We start from the raw sequence: 17,123 nt of genomic DNA on the forward strand, positions 1-17,123 counted from the left end.
ATATTTGCCGCCAACGCATATGTATGCGCGACGATCATTCTTGGATTACGCTTCATCGCGGAGGAGACTCCTTCGCGGTCATCTCTAATCAAGGATAATGCGATATTGCAGTCATCGTGGAGGTGAGTTTTTCCCACTTGGTTTCTTTCACTTTAAACGAAACCACTCCGCTGCGTTGTGAGATACTCCGAACGCGCGAACGCGCCTCTTTTCCGTTTACGCGTCGATACAAGCCTTTCTAATGAACAGCAGATGATGAGATTCATGTCTCTATCTGACAATCTCAGCATCCCCTCTCGATCTCATTTCAAATTGCATCTCATAGTGTTTTCATTCATAATGATACAATCTTAGTATCCTACCTTTTGAAACTTTCCAAACTTACCAAGTTGTGTAGCGTTTCTTTTATAAAGTTCAAGTGTCGGAAAGTAAAGAGTTAAAGAATCCCCTTCGTTCGATTGTGTATCATGAAACAAAAATGAACAAGTTCATCAGATGTTGACCAATGAAATTATAAATATTTATTAATAAATTCGCTCACTTTTTGTAATTTTCTCCTTATTTCGAATTTTGGCATAATCGATCTTCGGAATGCAATTCTTATTCTGCGATTCGATTATGTATCACATAACTTGGTGAAAATGACAAAAGTAAGCGATTAATTTTAATCTGCGCCATCCCAACTTTCTGTTCAGCTTTTTTAATTCTTAGCAAAAGAAGTTGAACGGAAATTAGAGTTAATCTAGATTTAATTAGAGTTGATGAAAACGAGTATAATATTGATCAATGAAATTATTTTGAATAGTACAGTAAATTCGTTTTCTTTTGTACTTTTCACCTTGTTTCAAGATGTACAATTGACCTTCAGAATTCTTACTCCGAAATTCGATTGTGTGTCGCACAATTTGAAAAAAATGACAAAAGTGAACGAATTTACTTGTGCCCGTCAGTGTATATCAACTTTAATTTCGTTCAGCTTACTTTTTCTAGAACTATAAAGAAACTTAGAAAATTCTTAGAATTAGAAAAAGATGAAACTGTGAACGAAGATTAAAATTAATTTACATTGATGGAAACGAACATAAAATAAATATGTTTGTCAATGAAATTATAAATATTCTGATAAATACTTATTTTCATTTTTATAATTTTCTCCAAGTTATGTGATACACAATCGAACTCCTGCTTTTACATGAAATGTGGGAAAATCGCTCGTTCAAACAACTGTCTCGAGTCTCGCTACGTCGATCGAGAATCGCGAATCGCTGCACGAATCGAGATCTCGAATCATCTTTGAACAGACGCGTCTTCACAACGTTGTTATTGTTGACTATTATTTGCACGGAAGTTAAATTTTGCGAGTAGAAAATCTCAATTAATTTTCTCTTATTCACAGAGCGTTTCTTCCAAGTTTGAATCTTCGCCGTTGCATGCATAAAAAGAAAGAGAGAGAGAGAGAGAGAGAGAGAGAGAGAGAGAGAGGGAGGGAGGGGGAGAAAGAGAGAGAATGTGTACGTTAAACACCGAGTTTCTCAAGTTCTGTGCAGTTTCACGAAATGTGATGGTGCACTGTTACCAGTGCAGCGGTCTGGTAAAACGGTAGTCGGCCAATAGCAGCGGTAGTTGTTAATTATTTATCATTGTTCACCACGAAGTCCTTTCCTCACGAAGGACGCTTCGTGGCTCGGCTCGGCTCGACTCGACTTCGACGTTAAACGAGGCGAAAACCTGCGTCGATCGACTGCGGTTCTCTCGGCGCCGATCTCGGATATATCGATCGGCGGGAAAAATGCCCGCGATCTTCCTCTTTCTCTCTCTGTCTCTTTCGTTTCTCGCTCGTTTATTACATCGCAACTGGATATTCCGACCGGCACGGCGCGGCGATGCGCTTTCACAACGAGCGATTGTTCTTAAAGACGTGTCATCCCGTCTCGTTCGCGCTGTTCGTGGCGCTCAGGGCTCCGATTAGAACAAGCAAAAGACACACACGGGACTCGGGAGACGGGTGGGAGAAGAAGGAGAAGGAGGTATTTAGAGGCGATCATCCGTTCGTGGACGCGTGCGCGAGTCGACGAGAAGCAGAAAGTCACGTCCGCTGTAATCTTCGATAGACTACTCTCTGTAGGTCATAACTGTGAGACTACGTATTAACACCTTTCGTTCGAGACTCCCGTAGATCGTCGCGTCGTGTCGTGTCGGATCGAGGCGTCCCGAGATGAGCGCCGATATTCCATCTCGATGCATCGTCTCGGATTGCGTCTCTTAGATTGCACCTTGCGAATTTCGTCCTAAATGCTACTTACACTTAGGTATCAAAGGGAGGGTGATAATCCTTTTGAGTTAAATAATATTTTGTTAAATTTACTTTTACATGTATGTCAAAATGTGAACCAATTCATTTCTATGGTTAATTTTAAAGTAAACTGCGTTTATATTAACGTATGCATTTATATTCCTTTCTACCAAAGTAGTTTAATTTTACTCTCGATTCAAACTTCTGAAAATTTGAAAAAGATGAACAGTAAGTTGATCCGAGATTAAAGTTAATCTACATTGATAGAAACAGACATTCGTAAATAAAAAATTAAATTATAGTCAAATTTAATACGTTTTCTTGAGTTCAATTGTTAAATTAATGCCATATTAAATTAATGATATTAAGTAGAAGCAATGGCGACCTATTAAATTAATATAAAAATTAAAAATAATTCCAATTGAGTGTAATTTGACATAAATTTAATAGTGTCTTTCATGGGATATATTTTCTACAACTTTCTGAACTAGTACACACTCTTAGAATTTGAAATAGGTATATTTGATATTTAGCGAAAGCTAAAGAGAAAGAAAGTTCTAGTATAATCTAGTGTAGAAATAAAATAGAGATCTGCACCGTTGCCTGTTTTGGTGCAAGTATCGTAAACGAATAAAATGGAGCAATGTAAAGCGCGCTATTTATATTATGCGTAGAATCGAAAGATGATATTGAGCAACACTGGTTGAGAGTCACACGTGACAATGGTAATAATATTTGATAGGTATTTAGATACTATCCAAATATTATTCACGATTATTACTTCGTCTGTTCCATATTTCATAGCCGTTGATAGTATTATTTGATATACGGTATTGCACAGGAGATACATCTGTTTAAATATAGCACTTACAATTTTTACAGGTCAAATATTTCTGAACAGTAGACTTATAAATGTCTGCTTGAGGGCGTCATATTTCAAAAATTAGTCGCAGTAACATTTTTAGTCGATAATTTCTCGTTTATATCACGTAAATTTTTAAAAATATATATAGTAGAAAATGTATCAGAAATAACTAGACAGTGTAATAGACAACAATACAATTTCATTGAGAAGCGATCATTTCCAATAAATGCAGCGCATACGAATCCTCGCTATCGAAACAAATCAAAATCGTATAATTACGCGGCTTTGCGTTTAGCCGCAAATATTGGAACGTAAATTACGTGAGCGATGGGATTCGTAGCCTGATTGTCAGCTATCTTTTCGATTTTTCGAAAACAAAAGCCGTATATGTGCGTGCGTATACTCGCGCCTTTTTGTTTGTCGAGCTTCGCATCCTCGCGCGGCACGTACGCTTTTATCGATAAGCGTGTTACTCGAACGCCACTTCGTAATCTCCAACATGCGACCTTAATTATTCGTTCGTTGAAAAATATTCGACTTATGCCCGTTTTCACTAATGTAGATTAACTTTAATCTCGGTTCAACTTACGCTTTGTCTTTTTCTAGTTCTAAAGATTAGAAAAAGACGAAGAGTAAGTTGAACCGAGATTAAAATTAATCTACGTTGGTAGAAATTATTCCTATTTTCGCTGACATCGTTGTGCAACTTTAATCGCTTCACATCGCCCTGTCATGTATAATTTAATCTGGCTTTAATTTTGCTTATAAATTTGCTATTTATTCAAACTTGATACTGGAGATACACACACGCACGCACGCACGCACGCACGCACGCACGCACGCACGCACGCACGCACGCACGCACGCACATACACAAGTGATGTCGATTCTGTATTACTCTTATTTTAAATCAATTTTAATTTTACATATTTCTGACTATTGCTAACTGAAAATTTTTTGATAAAAATGAAGGGAATCTTTTATCGAGGTCGGATTGATTGTTATCAAAGATCTCCGCACTAAGAGAAAAATGTCGAAGCATTGCGAAGCAAATTACTTACGATGTTTTCTTCGATATTTAGTAGTTGCAAAAATTTGATTATGGTGACAATATATATATTTTTGTAAAATATATCTCATTAATTGTAAAAAAATAAAATAAATGGCTTATTTGCTAGGAAAATTTTATTTTGCTGTATCTAAATAAAGATTTATTTCAATGAAATAAATAGATTTGTCGCAAATAAATTTTTAACTATCTTTTTCTCGGTGCACAATTGCAATTTTCTCATCTACTTTTTGTTGTCAAATATTAAGAAATTGATATATCCAGAAGTATGAAGTTGAATAATTTTTTTAGCTATTAAAAAGAAGTATATATCGTTAATTCGCTATCGAACGGATATATCCGTCTGCGACGAAAATAACATTACTATTTATAATCCTTTCTCTCTCGTTATCTCTATCGCGCACGCATATTTTTCATTCGCGAATTTATCATAAACGATCGCGTTACTTGAATTCGATCCCATTGAAAGAAAAAAAGGTTTCATATCTATTTCGGCGAGGATAATCATCATTGTCACCAATGCCTGTTATCAGATGTGACACAGAAACGAGCATGAGTGAAAACTCGGCTCGCTAAATGAGAGTGGGTAGTTTAAAAAAAGATATTGATATTATCTCGTGAATATTTCATTTCGAACTAACATTATGACGTACGACGAATATACTTACAATTATTTTGATAACGAGCGATATTCGATAAAAATTGTTACACTGTTATGCAGATTTAATTGGAATGACGACAAAGAGAAAAACGTAAAATTACGATTTGAGATACGATATGAAGAAAATTATATAAACGGATTGAACCTGATATATCAGAACCGGATTTGAATTGTTTGTGAATGAATGTCAAGGAAAAGTAACTGTATGAGAAAACTAATTATATGATTTTTAAAGTTCAGGGTGATATTGTATAATTTATTAACACTCGTCTTAAATATTTGTAAGTATTTATAAGTCAGCTTCAGTATCACAAAATGTATCAGAACAAGCACTCGTACGTCGAGACCGGGCGATAATCTCAGCAGTATTAAATACGCAATATTCTCTGTAACTCGGCTATCTAATCGTCTCTGTGTGACTGACAGAGTCTGCGCCGACTCACAACACCATATTGTATTGATGTGCGGATAAATTTCCATGACAATTTTCCAAAGTACTCGCGCAATGATCTTGTACAATCGTAAACTTCAGTATTTATGCTCATTTATAACGCCAGTACAGGCAATAAATATATTTTACATATCATAAAGATTAATTAGCGCAACAAATCTTCTTAAAATATTGTTTTTCAGAAGCACAGTTAAGAGAGGTGTTGATGAATAGCTTTTTAATTTATCTCACACACAAAAAAAAAGAGAAAGCGAGAGTAAGAATGATAAATCGTTTTCCAAGTACAGTGTAATGCAAGATATGAGCGAGATAATTGAAAAGCTACGTATATTGGTGCGCGATTGCAATCTTTTGAAAGCCAGCAGAACGATCTCATGGCACTGAAGTTAACGATTATATGGAGTTCAGTGAAATAAATTAATCTTCGCTCTCTCTCTCTCTCTCTCTCTCTCTCTCTCTCTCTCTCTCGCCGAATTCTTAAACCACCATGAGAAAAAGATTTCGGTACAACCTCGTGACGTGATCGGAGAATGTTCGTGAATATGCGTATTTGTTTGTTCGTATGATAAGCGATCGACGAATGCATGGCGGTCGACAATTGTTCGCTTTGAGAGAAGCCAAAACTATGTCAGGATCCCTTGACATTTGTGTGTCGTCGTTTCAGCGCGATGACCTTGTCGAGGCTTACTCTTTTTTTCTTTGCTTTTATTATCCGCCCCACATTCGCGCGTAGGCGCGTTATGGCAACGCAATCGATTCGCAATAAATTTTGATAACGGCAAGATGTGACGCGGCCTGTTATCGAGATTAGCAATCCCCGGTATTTTTAAGATCGTGACAGAAAGATATAGCGCTGTCCTCTCTGAATTCCGATAATTAGAAGCAAGTTAATGCAGAGGCGTAGCGTAGGAAACAGAGAAAAACGCAAGATGTATATCCTCCTATAGCGACAATCGCGCGCGGTTTATCGACGCTTTTTAATAATATCGATCACAAACGCAATGTGTGACGCCCATTAAATCATCTTTCCGCGTAATATATACTTAGATAACAGGCAATACATGCTTTTTCCTTTTTTTTTACAACATTAATTTTTATAAAATATAATTTTTTCGTTCACTCACATAACTTTTAATTTACAATTATTGAAAAACGCTGTTTGATCTTTTATAACATGTCTTCCTTTATAGAAGAAAAAAGTCCGAAAATTCATTAAAATAAAATCTATGAAAGAAATGCATTTATCAAAAATAGTGATGTGACATGCGTGAATTAATTGTTTGTTTGCTGCATTATTCAAGAAATGCGACAATCATAGCAATAATTAAATATTAAAAATGAATATTGTGACACAATTATTACCTAAATGTAGAATTTTTTTTATTTAGGAAATAAATAATTTTTGTAGTTAACATATAGCTTCCTTCGTCAAAGATTTATTAGATTTTAATGTTAATGTTCGTCAAATGATGAGGCATCTGTGTTGAAATGTCTGTTAATGAAATTCATATGAGATCTGGCATTAAAGTTTGATACGGTATACGACGTACACGTGCCGTATAATTCATAGCCGCGCGCACAATCCCACTTTTTACAGCCGTTTCTGCGATCGTCGGAGAGCTTTCACCTATGGCTGGCGGAGACGGATCTACGAGTGGGAGGGATATTTACCGAATGCCTTGTGTACGGCACGAGTTGCATACGCGCGAGAGACAAGCTAAGCGGCGAGTGCACGGTCCGTCTCGTTTATTCCGCACTCCGCGGCCGGAGCGGTTTCGTTTTAAAAGCCTTCTAATCTCGATACAGGCACCGCCGCCACGCACACCAGTATCAGAAATAGGTTTGTTTAAAATAAGCGTACACACTCGACGCGACGACCAGCGACGACGGCGCGACGTGCAGTGCGTAAACGTCGAGTTACCCACCTAACCCATCCCAGGGACGTATCGGTACGCGCGTGTATTTCAAAAAATACATTCTCAACGTTTATCACAACGGGATCGTGCCCGGCATATATTATGTCTCGCGTAACATCGCGTGAGATCAGCACGTTCCTACTTTATATAATTTATCGTCTGTATCAGCCACGTACGATACCTGCTCAGCCTGAAGAAACATATTGATAGCGGGGGAGAGAAATTTGTTCGAAATTTTTATTGAAGCTGATTTAGAAATCCGATCTCGCACTCGAGACTCTCTTTGATAAACCAATGACTAAGTGTACCATATTCTCCGTTCTATTAAAGCCTGTGCTCGATTATACGGTTGAAACCATTCCAGTAATGTCGCATAGTTACATTCCTCTCGTGAGTGATGTATTCGTTTTGCAGGTTATATGCTCTATCAATAGATAGGTACTACTCGTCGATTATCTTATGGTATGGTATGGTGCGCGACCGCGCACCCGTGCGATCTCAGTTGTATAGGTTAATGATTTTAAATCGATCTTGCGTAGTGATATAACGATATTGTACTAGAAGATTGTATGTGTATACAGGTAAACAGAGGTGACACTGCCTGCGAGACTGCAGAAATGTGCGTATGTTGATCTGTCCTTCTCGTTTTCGTCGCGTTTATCGGCGCAAGCTCGTATTAATCTGACGTAATTTCAGAATATAATCGCAGTTTTATGTGATATGCACGGGCTGCGAGCGAAAACAAGAAAACCATTCCCGCGTACAGGAAGGAACAGTGGTAGTGAGCGCCGGATGCTAACAAATAATAATACTTGCGGCAATAGCGATATATTTGTACATTAATTCAGAGATTAAGAAAGGCAGAGAGCAAACGGTGAAGGTTTGAGAAAAGGAAGAATTGAATCATGCATGTATAAAAATTAAATAAATTCTTTCAGCAGAAGCAAGAAGTTTTTTTGAACCAAAGACGCGAAACAAAAGCACGTCCTTACGGTTTTGCATTAATAATTTCTTTGCTTTCACGATTAATTTTTTAAATCTCTCGTGGGATATAGATGTACTTATCCTTTTATCATCGAAGGTAGAAAAATATATATCGTAAATTTAAGATTTTTTAAATTTATATACATATATACATATATATGTATATATATATATACATATATCATCACAGCTGATTGAATGTTATTCTTGATGTTTTAAAAAATGTTAGTAACAAAGCATTTGCTGAGAATTTTGTTGAAAGAATTAACTGAAAGTCATAAGGAATCTCTTGCATCATATCTCGCGACACACCCGGTAGAATTTAATTTAACATCTCTAATCTCTAATTATATCCGCGTGTTTTGTAAGATTATCGGACGACATCTGAATCGCGCGAGGCGAAGCGCCAGAGTTAATGGTCCGCGATGCTCATAAAAGCTGCTAAACAGAAACGGGGTGGGACAGAACTATTTACTAAATTGGCGTGCAAATATAATTGAGTCAGAAATATCGTCACCTTTTGATTGCGCACTCCTCACTTGCTCGTGGGGCGAGTGTACTTATTTGTCAAGGACGAGGCAGCGGAGACGCCTCGGAAACTGACGAGGAATTATGTCAAAGCGGCCGGCGCATGCATTTTACCTTGGAGCGCGTTGGCACGTAGAAAATCGCGAACGTATTTTTTACTCGCAACATATTGCCGATCATGACGTCATCTACCGATTTGTCGCCGTGATATAACATTTTTCTCCCAGTGATACGATATACATACGATCGAAAAATTCTAAATCAATTTTTAATCTTATATGGACAATGTATGAAAGATTTCTCTTCTCAACTTAACGACAGGTCTTTGATTAGCTGGAAGTTTTCGATTTTTTTCTCATTTAGTAATAAATCAGTGTTTACGAAACCATCTAAAAAAGTAAAAATAAACTGACTTAATAAAGAATCTTAATTAATTAAAAAAATTCTACTTGTAAAAGCTTACCGGAAAAGAGTTATTTGTGAACAGAACAAAAAAATCATAATATTTTTGATGAATAACGCGATTTACGAGAGAGAGAACGTCGTAGCTCATAAAATAAAAGACACTTTTTTATATGTATACGCTATCAATTATCATAGTCCTTCGACATTGACTTATGACAAATTTCGCTTTGACGAAATATCGTGCCATAATACGTGAAATGTATGAAGGAATATTTCAAACAAGGTTTCTTCGGCATAAAAAAAGAAATTCTGTAATCATATATTCTTTGAGTTTCGGTATTCGTGTTGCTGCGTCGCAATTGCCACGAGAACGCAGATTCTCGCTCTTTTTTTTGGTTTTGGCTGTATTATGACATATTCGAAGCACATAAACTCCTAACGGAGATTGTCATTCATTCCGAAAACGCTTGCGCAAACTGTGGACATACGCGAGCGTCGAAATTCATTGCTTCGGCTTGTGTAACGTTTATTTGTCGACTATCGAGAGAGGAAGGTACCCGGCAAGCACAGCCTTCGAACGTTTTATTCTCGCACGCGCACTCAAGGTGAGGTGTAATTAAACTTTCATAATTGTCCGTTGCATAATGAGGACGAGACTCCGAGAGACTCGGAGTCCACCGTTCGCTTCACACTTTGAATCTGAATCGACAGCTATCGGTTGCTGTCGTGGCCGGCAACGGCACAAATACTTTTTTCGCGTGCTTTTTAGACTAGGAAATGGAAAAACAAGATGTAATAAATAGGGAATATCATATTAATAACCCAAGAATCTTGATCAAAGCAAGAAACTAATTAAAAAACGAATATGTAAACGAAAATGTGATCGAAGTAACTTGATTGTTTTTTATATCGTAGTGATTTTTTTCTCTTGCAAGATAAAATCGATATAAATTTGCGTTTTATGCGTATTTCATGTACATTCGTATGCAATCCGATCACTAATAAATTATGAAACATTTTGCCTTTTGGTTTACAGTTCGTAATTTACATGAAATAGATACTATACTATAGATCTATATAGAGCAGGCAAGCGCGTTAAACATCGTAATTTAATGTTAATTCATTAGGTCAAACTTCAATATATTAATTCGTACCTTAAAATATACGTACGATATGAAGAGATTTCTAACTCTGTAATTATTCGATGAGAAATTATGGAGTCGAAAACAAATTTGGACGTAACTATTGATCGTGTTCACCGTGGATATATGACCATAAATAACAATTGTTCTATTTGTTCGCGTATTCGTTCGATGTTTCACAGAGTTCGTATTCGATTACTGACAAAATTGGCCGCCGGTCGATCGTTTATATCAATCGTTATGAAATTAAATCGTTTGCAATTGATACTACGCGTTTTATCAACCAACAAATAGCAAATGTTGATCCGTGCGTTCGGTTTGCCCTAAAATAAAATCTGCACAATTTACACAAATATATACCGAATGTACCGGAGGATGTGTTAATTAATCAGACGCGATCGTGCATTGTGCAGCACCAGTTAACTATCGGCTGACATTCGTGTTGCGTATGTTGAACGCATGTTCTATGTCCAATATGGTTTAAAACGTAGATCGCGCAGCTATGTGACGATGTGACATGCGCGGCGTTGAAGGTAAGACATAAAATTCTACGCGATAAGAGCTTGGTTGGAAGGCCGACGATTCGATGTTTTTAACAAGCGCAGAATAATATTATCATACGATTTTACATAGAATGCTGTGGTAGGTAAGCTTTTACTCGCGAATTCTTTAACTTTTATCTGTCAAATTGTCTCGACGTGAAGTGAGAACGTTCGAGAAAAATATAATTTATATGCAAAAATTAATCCTTGGTATTTATAATTGAATGATACTCATTCGTGTTCTGCGCATCTTCGTATTTTGTGCATTTCTTTTTCTTTTTTGAAATATTAGGAGCATCAAATAATTAGTTAACAATTAATTACAACATTTATATACAATTTACCAAATACGCAATCTTATATAAATATTTTTTTTAATATTAAAGCATCTGTAAGAATCACTTAATAACTTTTGTATGTTTTGTTTGTTTTGTTTGTATACTTGTATACCTGTAGAAAGGATGAAAATTAACCTAAGACAGGAACGACCTTTTGTATGTAGTAAAGAATCAGAAAATCATCGTGTATTAAGAATTAAATTAATTGATTTAGAGAGAGAAATTTAAAATAAAGTTGAAGAAGAGAGTTGAAGTTTTATTGATTATTATTTTTAAGCAAATATATTTTAAGTTTTTTAATTTTTTAAAAGTAATAATAAATAATTTTAAAAGTTAGAAAATATGTCATGTAATATTAATGTTATCTATAGTATTTGTTTATAGATTAATTTTTTAATATAATTTTTTATCCGAAAATTTTGTAGGATTAATAATGTTTTTTTTATCAACTGCTATATTTAATTTTTATCCGAAAAAATTCTCTAAATAAACTCTCTAATAAACTCTCTAAATTTTTTGGAGTGGAATTTCATTCTAAAGAGTGAAAATTGATCTCATCTTGAAAAAGAATGGCTCAATTTTCAATCCTTGAGAATGAAATTATAGAATTATAATTGTTGTTTTAACATTATTTGATTACGTTATCTTAAAGCAATTTATCGCTGATAATAACTTATCAATCAATTTTAAATATCAAAAAATATACATATACACACACTAACTAATATAAATGTGTCAAATGTAATATCTTTTTGTGTTTTATATAAAAAATTTCAAAAATTATAAAGATACAAGTCAGACGAAGGAAAAAATAATTTTTGCATTAACGTGTGTGTGTGTGTGTGTGTGAGATATGAGATTTCTACAGAAAAATTGGAAAAATTTGCCGAGGTTAGCTATTTTGTGGCAGCTCCTCGAAGGCTCAGAGGAAAGAGGACCGAGGCGAAAGAGGAGGAGAAAGAAAAAACGCGACAATCGAGAATGGGACGCGTCGATTAGCTCGAGGCGATCGCGCGTGGCAAGGACGCGTCTCATGTTACCGCGCGAAGGCTGTAAACCATCGACTGTCATTCGCGCCTTGTACATTAACCGCTCATTTCTGCGGCGCGCGCGCGTGCGTGCGTGCGTGCGTGTGCGCGCGCCACTGTCGTGCCGCGCGGTAATCAGCCGATTTTAACTTGCGCGGCTTGCGCGACCTAACTTTCTATAGGATACGGATGATTCTCGATGGAAATTCACTACCCGCTTTTGCCGTACCGTGGAATTTCACTGGAGCGTGAAGTCGACTTTACGAGCAGATTTCAATGTACAGTTTCGACGGGAAGATTACTCTGCGCGATTTGCGGAAATGACACATAACGTCACTTTTCTTCTTCCGCTTCTAGAGACTCTCGACTTTGCGTACACTCACGTCGAATTATAGCCAATTAGCTATATTGGACATAGCCAATTAGATAAAAGAAACACGGTGGATTGGTAACATTTTCCTTTCACTGGGAAGAAAATCGTTATCGTGTCACTGAGATGCACTTTCCAAGAGTGAAGTTAATAAAGTTCTTTCTTTTACGTATTTTATCGCATCGTGTATCGCACTGTTATGGAAATAGCTATTTTATAGAAACTGTTTTACACAGACAACTTTGATATTGCTTTTATCGTAATATGCAGTTTTATAAAACAAGAATAGCAAAATTTTATTGTAATAATATATAAAATGTTAGATCGTAATATTTTTCATCTAAAATTAGAAAACTAGAAAGAAAATTTTTTCAACAAAATTCCATTGATTTTAGATTTCAAGTGTTTTTGTAAATCTGTAATTTTTTGCTACGCCACTGTCAGAGCTCGGTGCGCAATTACCAATCACTTTTCATAGGATCTTCGGATCGATCGTGTCTCTGTTCACGTTTAATTGAATGTACATTCACTTACAAGTTGTACTGAGCACGAGTTACTTTTACGGAAACTTCACGTCAAACTTTTATTACCCGTACTTTCGCTACTGAGATCAATAAAAGTATTTCATTCATTATCTTCGAAATACGAATTTTATAAAATTAAAAATTTTGTATAAGAATTTCTTAAAGCTTATCATTTAATTTGTAAGATTTAATTATACAAAATTTATTTTATTTATTTTTTAAAAAATTATAGCACGAATATCTACGATTAATATCTATTTTTTAATTCAAATCTCAATCTGCATGTGAATGAAACTCACCTTTTTGAGGACTAAAGAGCACGAAAGAATTCGTCGATATCGATAATATCATTGGACTTAATGCGTTAAATTACCGAGGCAGCGGTATTTTACTCGATATACAGTGAGAATCCATTATTCACTTACATGCGACGCTTTCCAATAAAACTAAAACAAAAACACGATTCAACAATTTTTCTCTTTCAAATAAATATGTTAATAAAGTTAATCTTGCGAGGTCATTTCCTTAGCCTTAGCGTTATCCACACGGTCAGTTTGACCCTGACATAGATAAAATCATCGCACGCTGTTTCGAACTATATTAAAAGTTTTCTTGCGCGATTTATGCCACGTCCTTTTTACTGTATCGTCAGCAGCTAAACGACGTTATTTCGGTATCACCGCGTTAACTTATAGGCTCTAAGCGCACATTCTCTCTCTCTACTTCCTTGTTTTCCAGGCCTCTATATATACATGCGATGAAACTATAAATGGACGACGAAGAAAGTATGCGCCTCTCCAGTTGTACCTTGGCTTAGTCACCGATCTCGCTCGCTTCATCTCTTCACTAACAAGATCGTTGAGATCACCGTCTCATCGATTTCTATATGCGGACGATTTTTTGACGATATATCTCGACGGCTTTCGTCAGATATGTTTATATTTTATGTTCAATTTTTCCTGTCTTATATATAAATTCCGATAATATATTTGAAAATATTCACATTTTTTTATTGAAATTTTTTTGCATAAATTTATATATATTAATCTTTAAAAATCTTTCTTGTTCGATAGTACTATTTTAAGAGTTACCTCATAATTTTTTTTTAATTCGTGTAACAAACACATAACTCGCGACATGCGCTTCGATTTCTTTTTTTTTTCCACAGTTCGTGTGCCATGACATTGCGAAATTAAAGAAAAATATAATATCTATTTTTTTGTGAAAAAAATGTAAAGAAAAATTTTTATGTTACAATTAATAAATTAAAAACATGAAATTTTTAAATAGAAAGAATTTTACAAAATTTGTCTTTAAAATGGTCCTTCATTGTTCATCAAAATTGTTCGTAAGATTCAAGGGAAATCGCAAGTCGTTCTATGTCGTTTTCGCAACAGTCTACAATGTTGAGTACGTGGGAGAGTGCGCGACAGATCCGCCGACTCGACAAACTCGGGGACCATCGTCTTTATCTCATTGTCCAGGATACGCTGGTGTAACACAGCGTGCTGCGGATCGGGTGATATTTATGTAACGGTCAAAGGGGTTAAGCGTTCTGGGAAAGTTTCCAGAGCAACGATTGGCCGGCGGCTTCCGTGATTTCGTCATCCGCCAATCAACGCCCCGAAACAACTTTCTCCGAATCTTGACAGGACAGACCTTCTCCTCGCGCTCCATTATTTGCATAAATGCAACCGGCGAGCAACGTGTATGTTGCCGCGAATACCAGCTTGTGCCAGCAAAGAGATGCCTCTTACATGTCGCGTCGTGACGATTACCAGCTCGACGTTGAAAGATTGAATGTTCTCTTCGAGAGGATGCATTTCTAATTTCTAATTGTCGCACGCGGATGTCTATCTCCAAACTGTCGCGATATCAACCACTGATCCGTCAACGAGGCTCAGACCTATTTTTCCTCAGCGAAAGCTTCATAGATTATTATTATCGTTGTAACTTTCTAATTTTCCATATCGACTGTTCTTCAATTAAATCGCAGGTTTTTATAGAATGAGATCCGACCTGCTCAGCTAGGAACGCGACTCTGATAACACAGGCACACAAAACAGAAATAATGTTTGATCTGAAGATTAGATTACGTTACTTTTACGCATTTTGACACTCTGAAACCGAATCTGTTCAAATTATTTCATTACGTCATAATTTTTTTTTCACAAAAGCCAGTATTTCTATGGCCTAATTTTTAATATGCAGATTGAAGAAAAAAAAGACGGTAAGTTTAACGGTAATATGCAATTAGCTTATGAAGTTAATGTGTTGCAAGCTGGTAAGTTAAAAATACTGGAAAATCGAGCTATTTTTGTTGTGTCGAATTGTTTTTTGTTGATAAAAAAAATTGTGATATAATGGAGCAATTTAGATATCGGATTCGATTTTCAAAATACATAAAAATGCTGTGATCTAATCTCCGAATCAAAAAATGATTTTTGTGTGCCTGTGTAACCTATGGACGCTCTCAGCGTCCAATTAATCAAAACTAAAAAATTTTAATTAATTAAACGCCGAAAGCGTAGATTACACAGGCACACAAAAATAATTTGTTTCGTTATTTCGTTATCTTTGCGAAATAAGAAGTCTATTTGAAAAAGTCATACGTTGAGCTCGAAGTACAAATTGTCGCGTTAATTTCGTCGTGTACAAACATTTTCAGTATCACAAATTAATTGTCGGGGACACGTGCATTAGTTATCGGATAAGTATTTTTTTTTGCGCTGAATGCCAGACGCACACAATTCCACGCGCGACGGCATTTCAACCTTGAGGTGTACATGGCGGATTTCGACATATTCATATTCGTACATATGCAGGCAGACAAAAGACCGAGGTTACGAGCGCGGATGTTACGCCACGTTTGAATCACTGATAAACTTGTTCATCTTACTCGATATTTAAAGATAAAAGCAGCATTAAAAAACGACGTGAAAATATTTTTAACGAACATACGCACGTTTATCGACGTGCTGAATGCAATTGAGGAAGATATTGTATTCATGTCAAGATATTTCTTTTTCCAAGCGCAGATTATTATCACAGCGAAACTTTAACGTGATAAGTGGATGCCTTTTTTAAAGCGAGTTGTGAATTCGCGCTTTCATATTTTGACTCGGAGTCGATTCAAAATACACGTAATGGTTTTTCGAGGATCAAACGAGGTCTTCCGTGATTTCGCGAGGACACGTTCTCGTACGAGATGCCGGAAGTTTTTCATGTGACTTTGGGTGTATTCGCCGCGTGGTTTCGTTAATGAAACGAAACGTTTCTTAGTTTCACTGTCAGATGCAGATAAAGCACGCGAGCATACTCTTGACATCACGTCCTAACGGACGTGGCGATACATCATGTAAATACACGATCGTGTTAAAAAAAGGTAACGTGATATCTTTCATCGATAATATACGAGATAAGACTTCCTTTTCACGCTTAAAGCGCTTGAGTGTTTTAAAATCGATATTTTCCTTCTGCGGTTTAATCAATCGTAAAGAAAAGTTGGCCCATTTTATTTGTGTTGTTGTAAAATGACGTAAATTGACGTAAAACACCTTACGTCGAGAACATGACAAATATATCGTGCAACGCATAGAACGCATACAACGCATTTTACCGCGTCATCGTGTCAGTCTGCTAGTCATAATTATTGGATACTGATAGTATTGTTGCAGAATCGGATTGTGATCCTTACATAAGGTTGACATGATGCATGTCGCATCGTTGTATAATCTGTTTGTTTCCCCATTCACTTTATTATGAATAACTAGCACCAGTTTCGTTAGAAACGAAAACATTTCAAAGCGTTGTAATATTTTTGCTATACCAATGATTTTATCACATATCCTGCTGTACATTGGATTATGATTCGTCAGAACGTGAGTAGAGAATTATTAATTATAAAAGGAGTATAAATATGTGTTAAATTTATAATATACTCGTTATTTTAATATTTTAAATAATATATGTATATATATATATATATACACATATATATCTATATA

General features: G+C 35.9%; 1 protein-coding gene across 1 annotated transcript in view; it reads left to right on the forward strand.

Annotated features, from left to right (window-relative positions):
* Positions 1–42: 42 nt before the first annotated feature.
* The window catches only part of LOC108687544 (zinc finger MIZ domain-containing protein 1), a 35,131-nt gene continuing 18,050 nt past the window's right edge, over positions 43–17,123 (forward strand). The window contains exon 1 of the mRNA XM_018193367.1: positions 43–122. The gene's annotated coding sequence lies outside the window, so the exon portion shown is untranslated. The remainder of the gene's footprint in view (positions 123–17,123) is intronic.

The sequence above is a fragment of the Atta colombica genome, unplaced genomic scaffold (assembly GCF_001594045.1).
Source record: "Atta colombica isolate Treedump-2 unplaced genomic scaffold, Acol1.0 scaffold207, whole genome shotgun sequence".
Taxonomy (NCBI): domain Eukaryota; kingdom Metazoa; phylum Arthropoda; class Insecta; order Hymenoptera; family Formicidae; genus Atta; species Atta colombica.